The sequence below is a fragment of the Chiloscyllium punctatum genome, chromosome 3 (assembly GCF_047496795.1).
Source record: "Chiloscyllium punctatum isolate Juve2018m chromosome 3, sChiPun1.3, whole genome shotgun sequence".
NCBI classification, from domain to species: domain Eukaryota; kingdom Metazoa; phylum Chordata; class Chondrichthyes; order Orectolobiformes; family Hemiscylliidae; genus Chiloscyllium; species Chiloscyllium punctatum.
In genome coordinates, this window is record NC_092741.1 from 34,952,886 (window position 1) to 34,964,041 (window position 11,156).

The window sequence follows — 11,156 nt, forward strand, 5'->3', positions numbered from 1 at the left end:
CTGTGTGGAGTTTGCACATTCTCCCCGTGTCTGCGTGGGTTTCCTCCGGGTGCTCCAGTTTCCTCCCACAGTCCAAAAATGTGCAGGTTAGGTGAATTGGCCATTCTAAATTGCCTGTAGTGTTAGGTGCAGGGGTAAATATAGGGGAATGGGTCTGGGTGGGTGCACTTCGGCAGGTCGGTGTGGACTTGTTGGGCTGAAGGGCCTGTTTCCACACCGTAAGCAATCTAATATCTGAACAGGTTGATTAGAAAACATTTTTTAAAAACATACCAAACCTGAATGTTGTCCAGGTTTTGCTGCAGTTGAAAAGTTTGACACTGGAAAAGCACAGCAGGTCAGGCAGCATCCGAGGACCAGGAGAATCAATGTTTCGTGCATAAGCCCGAAATGGACATATTCTTTATTACTGTGCAATCATGAAGCATTCACACAATTATGGCGAGGTCATTGGTGGAGCAACTAGTGATGGTTGTGCTCAGAACACTGCCTGGAGGAACTCCTGTGGCAATGCAGGTTTTCAACCACTACCAGTTTCCTTTGTATTGCACAGAGTCATAGAGATGAGCAGCACGGAAACAGACCCTTCAGTCCAACTCATCCATGCTGATCAGATGTCCTAAATTAATCTAGTCCTATTTACTAGCACTTGGCACAAATCCCTGTAATCCTTCTTATTCATATACCCATCCAGATGTCTTTGAAATGTTGTAATTGTACCAGCCCTCACCACTTCACTGCTAGCTCATTCCATACACACACCACCCTTTGCATGATAAAGTTTCCCCATAGGTCCCAGTTAAATCTTTATCCTTTCACTGTAAACCTATGCCTGGACTCCCCCAATCTATGAAAAAGACCTTGTCTATTTACCCTGTCCATGCGCCTTCAAGATTTTATAAACCTGTATAAGGTCACCCCTCAGCCTCCAATGCTCTAGGACAAATAGCCCCAGCCTATTCAGCCTCTCCCTATAGCTCAAACCCTCCAACCTTGGCAACATCGTTGTGAATCTTTTCTGAGCCCTTTCAAGTTTCACAACAACCTTCCTACAGAAGGGAGAGTAGAACTACACACAATATTCCAAAAGTGGCCTAACCAATATCCTGTATATGAGTTGAACAAATGGAGAGTTTTACCTCCAATTTCCATTGACTTAAATTTTGCTTGGGATCCTTTACATCATAATCAGTCAAATACTGATTGATTTCAAGGAGAGTCACTCTCATCTCACTGTTGAAATTCAGTTCTTTGGTATGTTTGGATCAGGGCTACAAAGAGATCTGAAACTGAGTAGATATGACAAACCCAAATTGATCAATTGGTATGCAAATGCCACTTGAAAGCACTGTCATAACACCTTCCATGTTTTGCACAATTAGTTTGAGAACAGAATGATGGAGGGATATTTGGCCACATTGGATTTGTCCACTTTTTATGTGGATTGGAAAATTATGCACAGGCTTTAGAGAGTAGATACTGAGATGACATTCATCTTGCAGAGGAATCTAGAACTAGAGGCAGTTTAAAAATAAGAGATTTCACATTCAAGATGGAGGTGAAGAAGAATTTCTTCCTAAAAGACCATTAGCATTTGGGATTCTCATTCCCAACAATTTAAGGCTGGGTCATTGAATATCTTTATGAATCATGGATTGACAAAGAAATCATTGATTATTGGGGTGTGAGGCGAATTGAAGTTTTGGCTGCGCTCAGATCAGCCATTATCTTATTTTAGATTAGATTACTGACAGTGTGGAAACAGGCCCTTCGGCCCAACAAGTCCACACCGACCCTCCGAAGAGCAACCCACCCAGACCCATTCCCCTACATTTACCCCTTCACCTAACACTACTGGCAATTTAGCATGGCCAATTCACCTGACCTGCACTTCTTTGGACTGTGGGAGGAAACCAGAGCACCCGGAGGAAACCCACACAGACACAGGGAGAATGTACAAACTCCACAAAGACAGTTGCCCAAGGCGGGAATTGAACCCAGGTCTCTGGCGCTGTGAGGCAGCAGTGCTAACCACTGTGCCACCATGCTGCCCATTGAAGGAATATATGCAAAGGGTTGATCAACTCCTATTCTTAAGTTCCTGTTATTAAGTAGATGCCTAAGTGGTAGTTCTGCCAAAGCCCTAGTTAACTAAAATCTGGCTAAACCAAACTCCTATGAACCTTGGCTTTATATTTGACCTCAAAATTACCTTTCAACTACATATCCACATCATTAGTATGACCATCTATTGCTACTTCTGTAACAATCACTCAATCACACCCTTTGTTCAGCTCATCTGCTATTAAAATCTTCATTGTTACCTTTGTCACCTCTATACTTGGCGAATTAAAGATACTCCTGGTTAACTTCCCACATTCTGTACTCCTTAAACTTGAGATCATCCAAAACTTTGCTTCCCCAATTTACTTGCAGAATTCATAATCTCTGTGTTCACAGCCTAAACTGGTTTTTAGTTATGCAATGCCTTGATTTTAAAACTTGTTTGTTTTCAACTTCCTCCTCAGTCTTGCCTCTCATTATCTCTGTAAACACCACTAATCCTTCCATTCTGATCTCTTGTTATTGTTTTAATATACTTGTTTATAAGAAAAGTTAGGTTGCCTTTGATGGTACCCACTCATCATGTTTTCATAGAATTTCTTTGTCCTTCTTATTTGTATTTTCAGTTCAACCCTGCACTTTATATGACACGGAATAATTCAGAAATCAGGGTGTCCAAGAATATTATGCCTTGGAGGCCTGGAATTGAGCCCAGGATAAGGAGTGGTTTTTTTGGCACATATTTAATTGCCTACATTTCCAAGACAGACAAAATAACTGTGGAACAAGGTATCTAATAGAGGAAATATACAAGTATGCAACTAGATAAAACACCAGGGCCGGATGGCTGCGTCAGAATTTTATAACTAGTCTTGCTGAAACTTGCATCACTGCAACTTCCCATAGCTGGGATAGGAATATGTCTTTTTCTTTTAACGCCAGGTTATTTTGCTGTTCATATAATCCATTACTGGCTTTACTAAAAAAATAAGGTATGAATCTAAAAACTCTTACACACCTCTTGGAACACTTATTTTGGGACTGATCTACAATAAAAAAGGGTATGTTTTCAAACAAAGAACAAGTCCCCGATACTGCAGTAAGATGATAAACTCGAAATCATGTAATTGAAATAAACCAAATAAAACAGCTTTAATGTATGGGATAAGGACTACATCACAAAGTCTGTCACAATCATCAGGCACATTCACATTGTGGCTAGCGAACTGGAGATTAATATAACCATGTAACCTTTTATTTTGTAATCATTCAAGTTAGAATGGTCCAACAATCGAGCTTTTCTTAAACAGTAAAGTTAATTTATTACAAGTTATTACTAAAGGATCTTTGGGGATAAAGAGAGAGATAAAATTATCAAGAAATTATAGATATCAATACTAAAAACAAGCACTGATAAGACAGGAGAATACATTTAAGAAGAAAGTTCCCTTAGCTCTGTGGTATACAATTGGGGCCTGTTATGAAATTCTCTGTTGTTTATGCAAAGAAGTTAGTGCTTCAAGTCAGATTCTAAAGCTGTAATGGCTTTGATAGCTGGATAGTTGGTGTTTTATTGTACAAGTGTACTAGCAGGACAGCAGATTTTGAAAAAAAAGTAAAGATTTTGGCTTCCAGTTCTGCAGAAATGACACTTTTAGCTGCTAGTTACTTTATAGCTGTTTTGACTAACGGTTAACTGACACTCACCAAATAAAAAGCCATTCTGCCAATTGTTTCAGTTTAATAACATCTTCACTGATCATATCACATAAACTTATGGAAGGAAGCCTCCCATCCATATCAGGTCCACATTAATATGATTTCTTGAATGAGTTTTTGCCTCTCACGCATGTTTCACATTTCAAGTTTGAATCTCTCCAATCATGCTCTGGCCAACCAAATAGAAAAACAACTCTTGTTAAAATCATAAGTAATATCCTACAGTCACGGAATCATACAGCATGAGAATAGACCCTTCAGTCCCAGTCGTAAATGCCAACCAAGTTTCTCAAACTAAACTAACCCCACTTGCCTGCCTACCTTGTTCCAGTTATTTTATCCCTCTAAACTTTACCCAGTCATTAATGTCCAAATGCCTTTTAAATATTGTAACTGTGCCTGCATCCAACACTTCCTCTGGCAGTTCATCCACATACAAATAACTCTCTGCATGAAAATGTTGCCCCTCAAATTCCCTTTAAATCTCTCTCCTTTCACCTTAATGATATGTTCCCTAGTTTTGAACTCCCTTCTCAAGGGAAAAGACCATTGCCATTCACAATATCTATGCCCCTCATGATTTTGTAAACCCACATAAGGTCACCCCTCAACCTCCTACGTTGCAGTGAGAAGAGTCCAGCCTATCCAGCCTCTCCTTATAATTCAAACTCTCCAGTCCCAGCAAAATCCTTGTAAATCTTTTCTGAATTCAATAATATCCTTTCTATTGCAGGGCCACCAGAACTATACACAGTAATCCAAAAGTGGCCTCGCCAATGTCCTGTAGAACCTCAACATGACATCCCAACCCTATACGCAATAGTCAAAATAGTGAAGATAAGTGTGCCAAATGTCTTCTTAATCACCCTGTCTACCTGTGATAAAACTTTCAAAGAACTCTGTATCTGAACGCCTAGGTCTCTCTGTTTGACAACACTAGCCAGGGTTCAATCATTAACTGTATAAGTTATGCCCTTGTTCATCTTACCAAAATGCAATGCCTTGCATTTATCTAATTTAAACTCCATCTGCCACTCCTAAGCTATTGGCGCAATTGATCAAGATCCTTTGTAATCTGAGATAAACGTCTTCACTGTCACCAATTTTGGTGTCTTCTGCAAACTTACTAACCATGCATCCTAAATTCTCATCTAAATAATTTATATAAATGATAAACAACAGTGAACTCAGCACCATTTCCTGTGGAACACCACTGGTCACAGACTTCCAGTCTGAAAAATATTCGTCTTCCACCACCACACTCTCTGTCTTCTACTGTTAAGCCAATTTTGTATCCAATTGGCAAGCTCTCCCTGAATACCATGTGATCTAACTTTATTAACAGGCTACCATGCAGAACCTTGTATGACTACGACAAAAATAAATTTTCCCTTCTGAACAGGTCTATAGTCTAACACAGTTGACCATGCCATTTTCCTCCAAGGCTCCTCCATTGTTGTCCAACTGTGTGGGACTGCTCTCATATGATTTAATTCATAACTATCTAATCATAGCCAGAGACACATCTCATGAATTCTCCAGAGTTGAGTTGACTTCATTGAGTTCCTATTTTCTTATCTGCATGCTGCCATTTGCTGACAATATTTGAAAGTACAGAGTAAATTTTCATGTTTATTCTGATAACATTCAGCTCCACTTCACAATCATTCCTCTCAACGTCTCCAAAGTTGCTAAATTATTGGAATGCTTCTGAAACATCCATAGATCTATAGACGTTTTCTCCAATGACATAGTGAGAACAAATTAAGCCATTGTTTTGGTGTCAGCATGAAAGTGTGTTCCTTAGCCATCAACATCATGCTTAAACCTCATGCTCAGGCTATCATGAAGACTACCTATTTCTACCCAACATAATATTGCCTCGCCTGTCTCAGATTATCTGTTGATAAAACCTTCATTCATGCCTTTTCTCAAGATGGCACCTGCACAGTAGGTAGTGCTCAGACTTGTCGCAGCATGTTTGCCCCAGGTATCGTTTTCTCTGTGTGTTTTCATCTTTTTTTCTTTTTCACATTCGAAGCTGGAGCAGTTCAGAAGGGCGGTGCTACAGTGTCAGCTATGTGGATTGAGACTCCTGGCAATGGTGGCGGTATCCGGAGTCCAGACTCCTGGCAGTGGTATGCCTAGAGCCTGGAATCCTGGCGGTGTTAGGCCCAGAGTCTCTTGGCAGCAGTGGTGGCCAGACCAGGGACTCCTGGCAAAGGTTGGCACAGAGCCTGGACTCTTGGTAAGGGCAGTGTCCAGGGAGAGGACTCCTGCAGTGTAATCCTGGAGCCCTGGATTCTTAGCACTACTGGCACTACATGGTCTCCTGATGGCAGTACTGCTTGGACTCTTGGCAGTGGCAGTGCCTGGTAGTGATTGGCTGAGAGCCTGGGCCCTTGGCAGTGTTAACAAAGTAGCAGCAGTAGCAGAGCTAGAGTCTCCTGGTACATTGGCGTTGTTGTTGCTGTTCCCAGACTGGGGCTCCTTGAGGATTTGAACATCTACCAGACATGTTGCAGAAGCCATGAAGTCATGTTTGAGACCTCAATTCGGACAGAAGGTGAACTCTTATTTAAGTAATTTTTTTATCCTTATTGTAACTCAAAATGACACAGATTGTGATGAAAAAACACTTTTCATTGTATCATTTATTGCCCATCCCTAATTGCCAGAAGACAGTTAACAGTTAACCACATTTCTGCGGGTCTGGGTCACATTATTGAGTCATATGTAGGCCAGACCACTAAGAATGGCAGTTTCGTTTCCTAAAGGACTTTTTCCAACAATCAACAATAGATTCACATTATCATAAACCTCTTAATAAGCAGTTTTCTTTATTGAATTCAAATTCCACCATCTGCTGTGGTAGGATTCAAATCAGGGTCCCCATGCTCTCTGGATTAACAGCTGAAAATGTGTTGCTGGAAAAGCGCAGCTTCAGGAATGGCTTATGCCCGAAACATCGATTCTCCTGTTCCTTGGATGGTGCCTGACCTGCTGCACTTTTCCAGCAACACATTTTCAGCTCTGATCTCCAGCATCTGCAGTCCTCACTTTCTCCTCTGGATTAACAGACCAGCGATAATACCTCAAGGCCATTGAATCCATGAATGGCTGAGAAATTGGCTTTTGACTCAGTGGCAGGAACTTTACCTACTGTGCCATAAGACCTTCTTCTAAAAGCTTTAGGTCTTTCAAAACCCTGATGCCTGTGTCTCAAGTCGCAGCAAATCCCATTCCCCAATAAATCCTGTGCAGACAGACCTATTTTGGATCCCAGTCAAGCAAGGGCTTGATTTTAAAATTTTCATCTTCGTTTTCAGATCCCTCCACAGGCTTGTCTCTTTCTATTTCTGTAAACTCCACGATATCTGTGATTTTCTAATTCTAGCCTTCCCTACGCCACAATTTTAATTGCTCCAACCCTGGTAGTCACACTGCCTAGTTCTGTGTCTCGTTAAAAGTCAAGTCATGCTAAGAGACTCCCCCTCCCACTCCCACTCCACAAAGGACATGCAGGTCCTTGGACTCCTCCATCGCCAGACCATAGCAACACGACAGCTGGAGGAAGAGTGCCTCATCTTCCGCCTAGGAACCCTCCAACCACAAGGGACTCCAGTTTTCTCCAGTTTCCTCATTTCCCCTCCCCCACCTTGTCTCAGTCCCAACTCTCGAACTCAGCACCACCTTCCTAACCTGCAATCTTCTTCCTGACCTCTCCGCTCCCACCCCCACTCCGGCCTATCACCCTCACCTTAACCCCCTTCCACCTATCACATTCCAACGCCCCTCCCCCAAGTCCATCCTCCCTACCTTTTATCTTAGCCTGCTTGGCACACTTTCCTCATTCCTGAAGAGGGGCTCATGCCCGAAACGTCGATTCTCCTGCTCCTTGGATGCTGCCTGACCTGCTGCGCTTTTCCAGCAACACATTTTTCAGCTCTTTAAGCTCTGTCTGAGACAGCAAAGTGCAAAAGTGTAAAGCAAGGCAGATATGTTTTGAACGCCCTAGTACACACAAAGCTCTAAAAAAGCAAGCAAGATGTACTCTGATCCAATCCAAGCATTGTACACTTGTCGATGTGGGCAGAAGTAGTAGTATTCCAAAGGGGCCAGTGCACTACTCAGTGCAGTATTGAAGAGCAGATCCATGTTGTACAGGGTCAGAGACATGTAACGAGGGTGTGTTGTGACTGGTACTGGTACTGGTGTCCAATGCCAATGTTGGTGGACTTGGAGGCGGGGTTTGAAGGTTATCCCTGCCCATGGAGCATGTCCCGAGATGTTGGTGACTGTTGTCCAGAGCGGTGGGCAGATGATCAAGTGACAAGCCGGACGTGTCAGACTTGCACATCAGGAATTACCACTATCTAGCTTCTACCTGGCATACAAATGAGGCTAGATTAACTAATAATGGTACCCTAATGTATGTAAATAGGCCATTCAGTAGTAAGAGATTGTTATATCACCATTCAATACTTGGAGAATGGGACTTCTGCTGTCAGCATTGGCAGCATTGTGATTTTCAAACTCACTCTATTTTTCCTGACTTTCTTGTCAATGCCCATATTATTGAGCAGCAAGGAAAATTCCACTCTTTGAAAACTAGGGGTGATGGCATAACAGTAATGTCACTGCACTCTCAATCCAGGGATATATGAGTGTTCGAGGAATATAGATTCAAATCCCATCGTGGCATGTTCTAAGATTGAATTCAACAAAATGAAAAATCTGCAATTAAAATACCCTGCCTAACTGTGCCATATAACCACTATTGATTGTCATAAAAGCCCATCTGGTTTTCTAATGTCCTTTGCTGTCCTTATCTGGTCTGACCAACACATGACTGATGGTGCAAATGGAGATAAATTAAGATTTGGAGATGCCGGTGTTGGACTGGGGTGCACAAAGTTAAAAATCACACAACACCAGGTTATAGTCCAACAGATTTAATTGGTAGCACACTAGCTTTCGGAGCGCCGCTCCTTCATCAGGTGGTTGTGGAAGGCACAATTGTCAGACACAGAATTTATAGCAAAAGTTTACAGTGTGATGTAACTGAAATTATACATTGAAAAATACCTTAATTATTTGTTGAGGCTTAATCTGTTAGAATCCTATGATAGTTTCACTTCTTTCATGTGTAAATCACAAAACCTTTTTTTTTAAGTTGCATTCTCAGGTTAACTGTGCCAGAGAAGGCTGTGGAGGCCAAATCATTGGCTGTATTTAATCAAAGATTACAGGGAGAAGACAAGAGAATGAAGCTGAGAAATGTAACAGCCATGATCCTTGAGGCAGAGCAGACCTCAAAAGGCTGAAGTGTCAACCGACTCCAAGGCCTAATTCTGCTCCTTTATCTTATGGACTCCAGATCCACAGCAATGTTTTGATTTTTAACTGTTATTTTTTATTATTCTTAACAATAAAATGGCATTCAATTAGATCATTGCTGATCTGATAATCCTCAATTCCACTTCCATGCCTTTTCTCCACAATCCTTGATTCCCTCGCTGATTTAAGATCTGACCACCTCTATCTTGAACATACGTGATGACTCAGCATCTAGTTCTCTCCAGTAAAGAATTCCACAGATTCATTACCCTCACAAGAATTTCCTTATCTCTACCTTAAATATGTGGATTTAGTTAGCTCAGTTGGTTGAATAGCTGGTTTGTGATACCAACCATGTCAGTTCAATTCCTGCACCAGCTGAGGTTATCATGAAGGACTCTCCTTAAATCTCTTCCTTCACTTGAGTTACAGTGGCCCTCATTGTCTCTTTCTAATGAGAAAGTGGGACAATGGCAACTTTACCTTAACTTAAAAAGGGACCTGTTGGTCTGAGCTTATGCTCTCTAGCGAGAATCTCCCAAGGGAGAAACAACCATTCAGCATCTACTCTGTCAAGTCTGAAAGAATCTTGTATGGTTCCGTAAGTCACTCCTCATTCTTCTCTATTCAAAACAGTACAAGCACAATCTTCTCAATCTCTCCTCATAAGACAGTCCTGCCATTCTAGTGAATGGATTGCCTCCAGTGCCAGTATATGTTTCCTTAGACAAGAGGTCCAAATCGGTTCATTGTATTCTGCTGTGGTCTGACCAGTGTCTTGAACAATTTTAGCAAAACCTCCCTACTTATATATTTAATTTTGTTTGAAAGAAAGGCCAACATTCAATTTATCCATTCACCATTATTCGTTGAGCTTAAATGCTAGCGTGACCTGACTGATGGCACAAATTCACTAGGATGCTACCTGCTGTTAGGAAGAAATGTGCTCCAGCCCAAGATGGTACATTTTTAAATGCATTCACAGCATGTATTAAAAACTTTTCACTGCCTTGACTCCTAAAGAGGGGAAAAAATAGTAGGTTTACATTATTGCTATTATGATTTTAAAAGAAAACACAGCGACAAGTTTTGTATTTGAGGTCTTTAAATACAATAACATAGGGCTTTAGTCCCATTTTTTAAAAAAATCGGTATTTGACTAGCGTTGGACCAGAAACGCCAGTTTTTGAAAATTCTGCCAAGAAATTTACAATTCAGATTTGTATGCAGCAGCTCTGAGAAATCTAAACTTGTCTAACTCGTCAGCTGCAATGAGAATTTCAACTTCTTGGGGAACTGTCATATTACATTCAATGATGAACTTTAAACTCTATAATGTGATAATTTTATGCTTACATTCACTAGTTTGGAAAATATAAACTGCATCTTTTTGCATGCATCACGGATCAAACTGGCAACACTGCTGTTTATACTCTATATCGCATAGCAGCAAAATGGCACATCTCCAGCCACTGATGATGAACAGAAAGTAATCATTCATTTCAAATCTTCCTCACTGACCTTCGCAAGGAACTGTTTCGTTTAATGTTGGTGGTGAATTCCCAAAAATAATTCCCCATCAGAGAAGTAATCAGCTTATCAAGGTGAACACATGCACCAACAAGTTCAAGAAATAACAGCTGAATGGACCTAACTTCAAATAACGTTGATCTTATTCATGTTTACCTTGCTTTGAGCAGCTCCTGTATGCATCACTCTGTCCACAATAAATCAAATCAAAGAGGGGCTGAAGATGGAGATTATTTGGTAGAAATTGGGGTGGGGAGAATAGATGACTTAGCCCAGCACAAAAACCAATCGGTGTAAATGAATGAAGCAGCTCTGCAAACATGTCAACAACAGCCCAGGTCACACCCACTGAACCTGTACTGCATCTCGACTGGTTCCCAACAAATCATGTTAGACTCCAAACGTCAATCTGTTTCTTTCTACATAGACGCTGCCAGCTTCACTGCTTTTATCTGGATCCACAATGTATTGTTCTCAGAAACTGTCCCAAACACACTATGAAT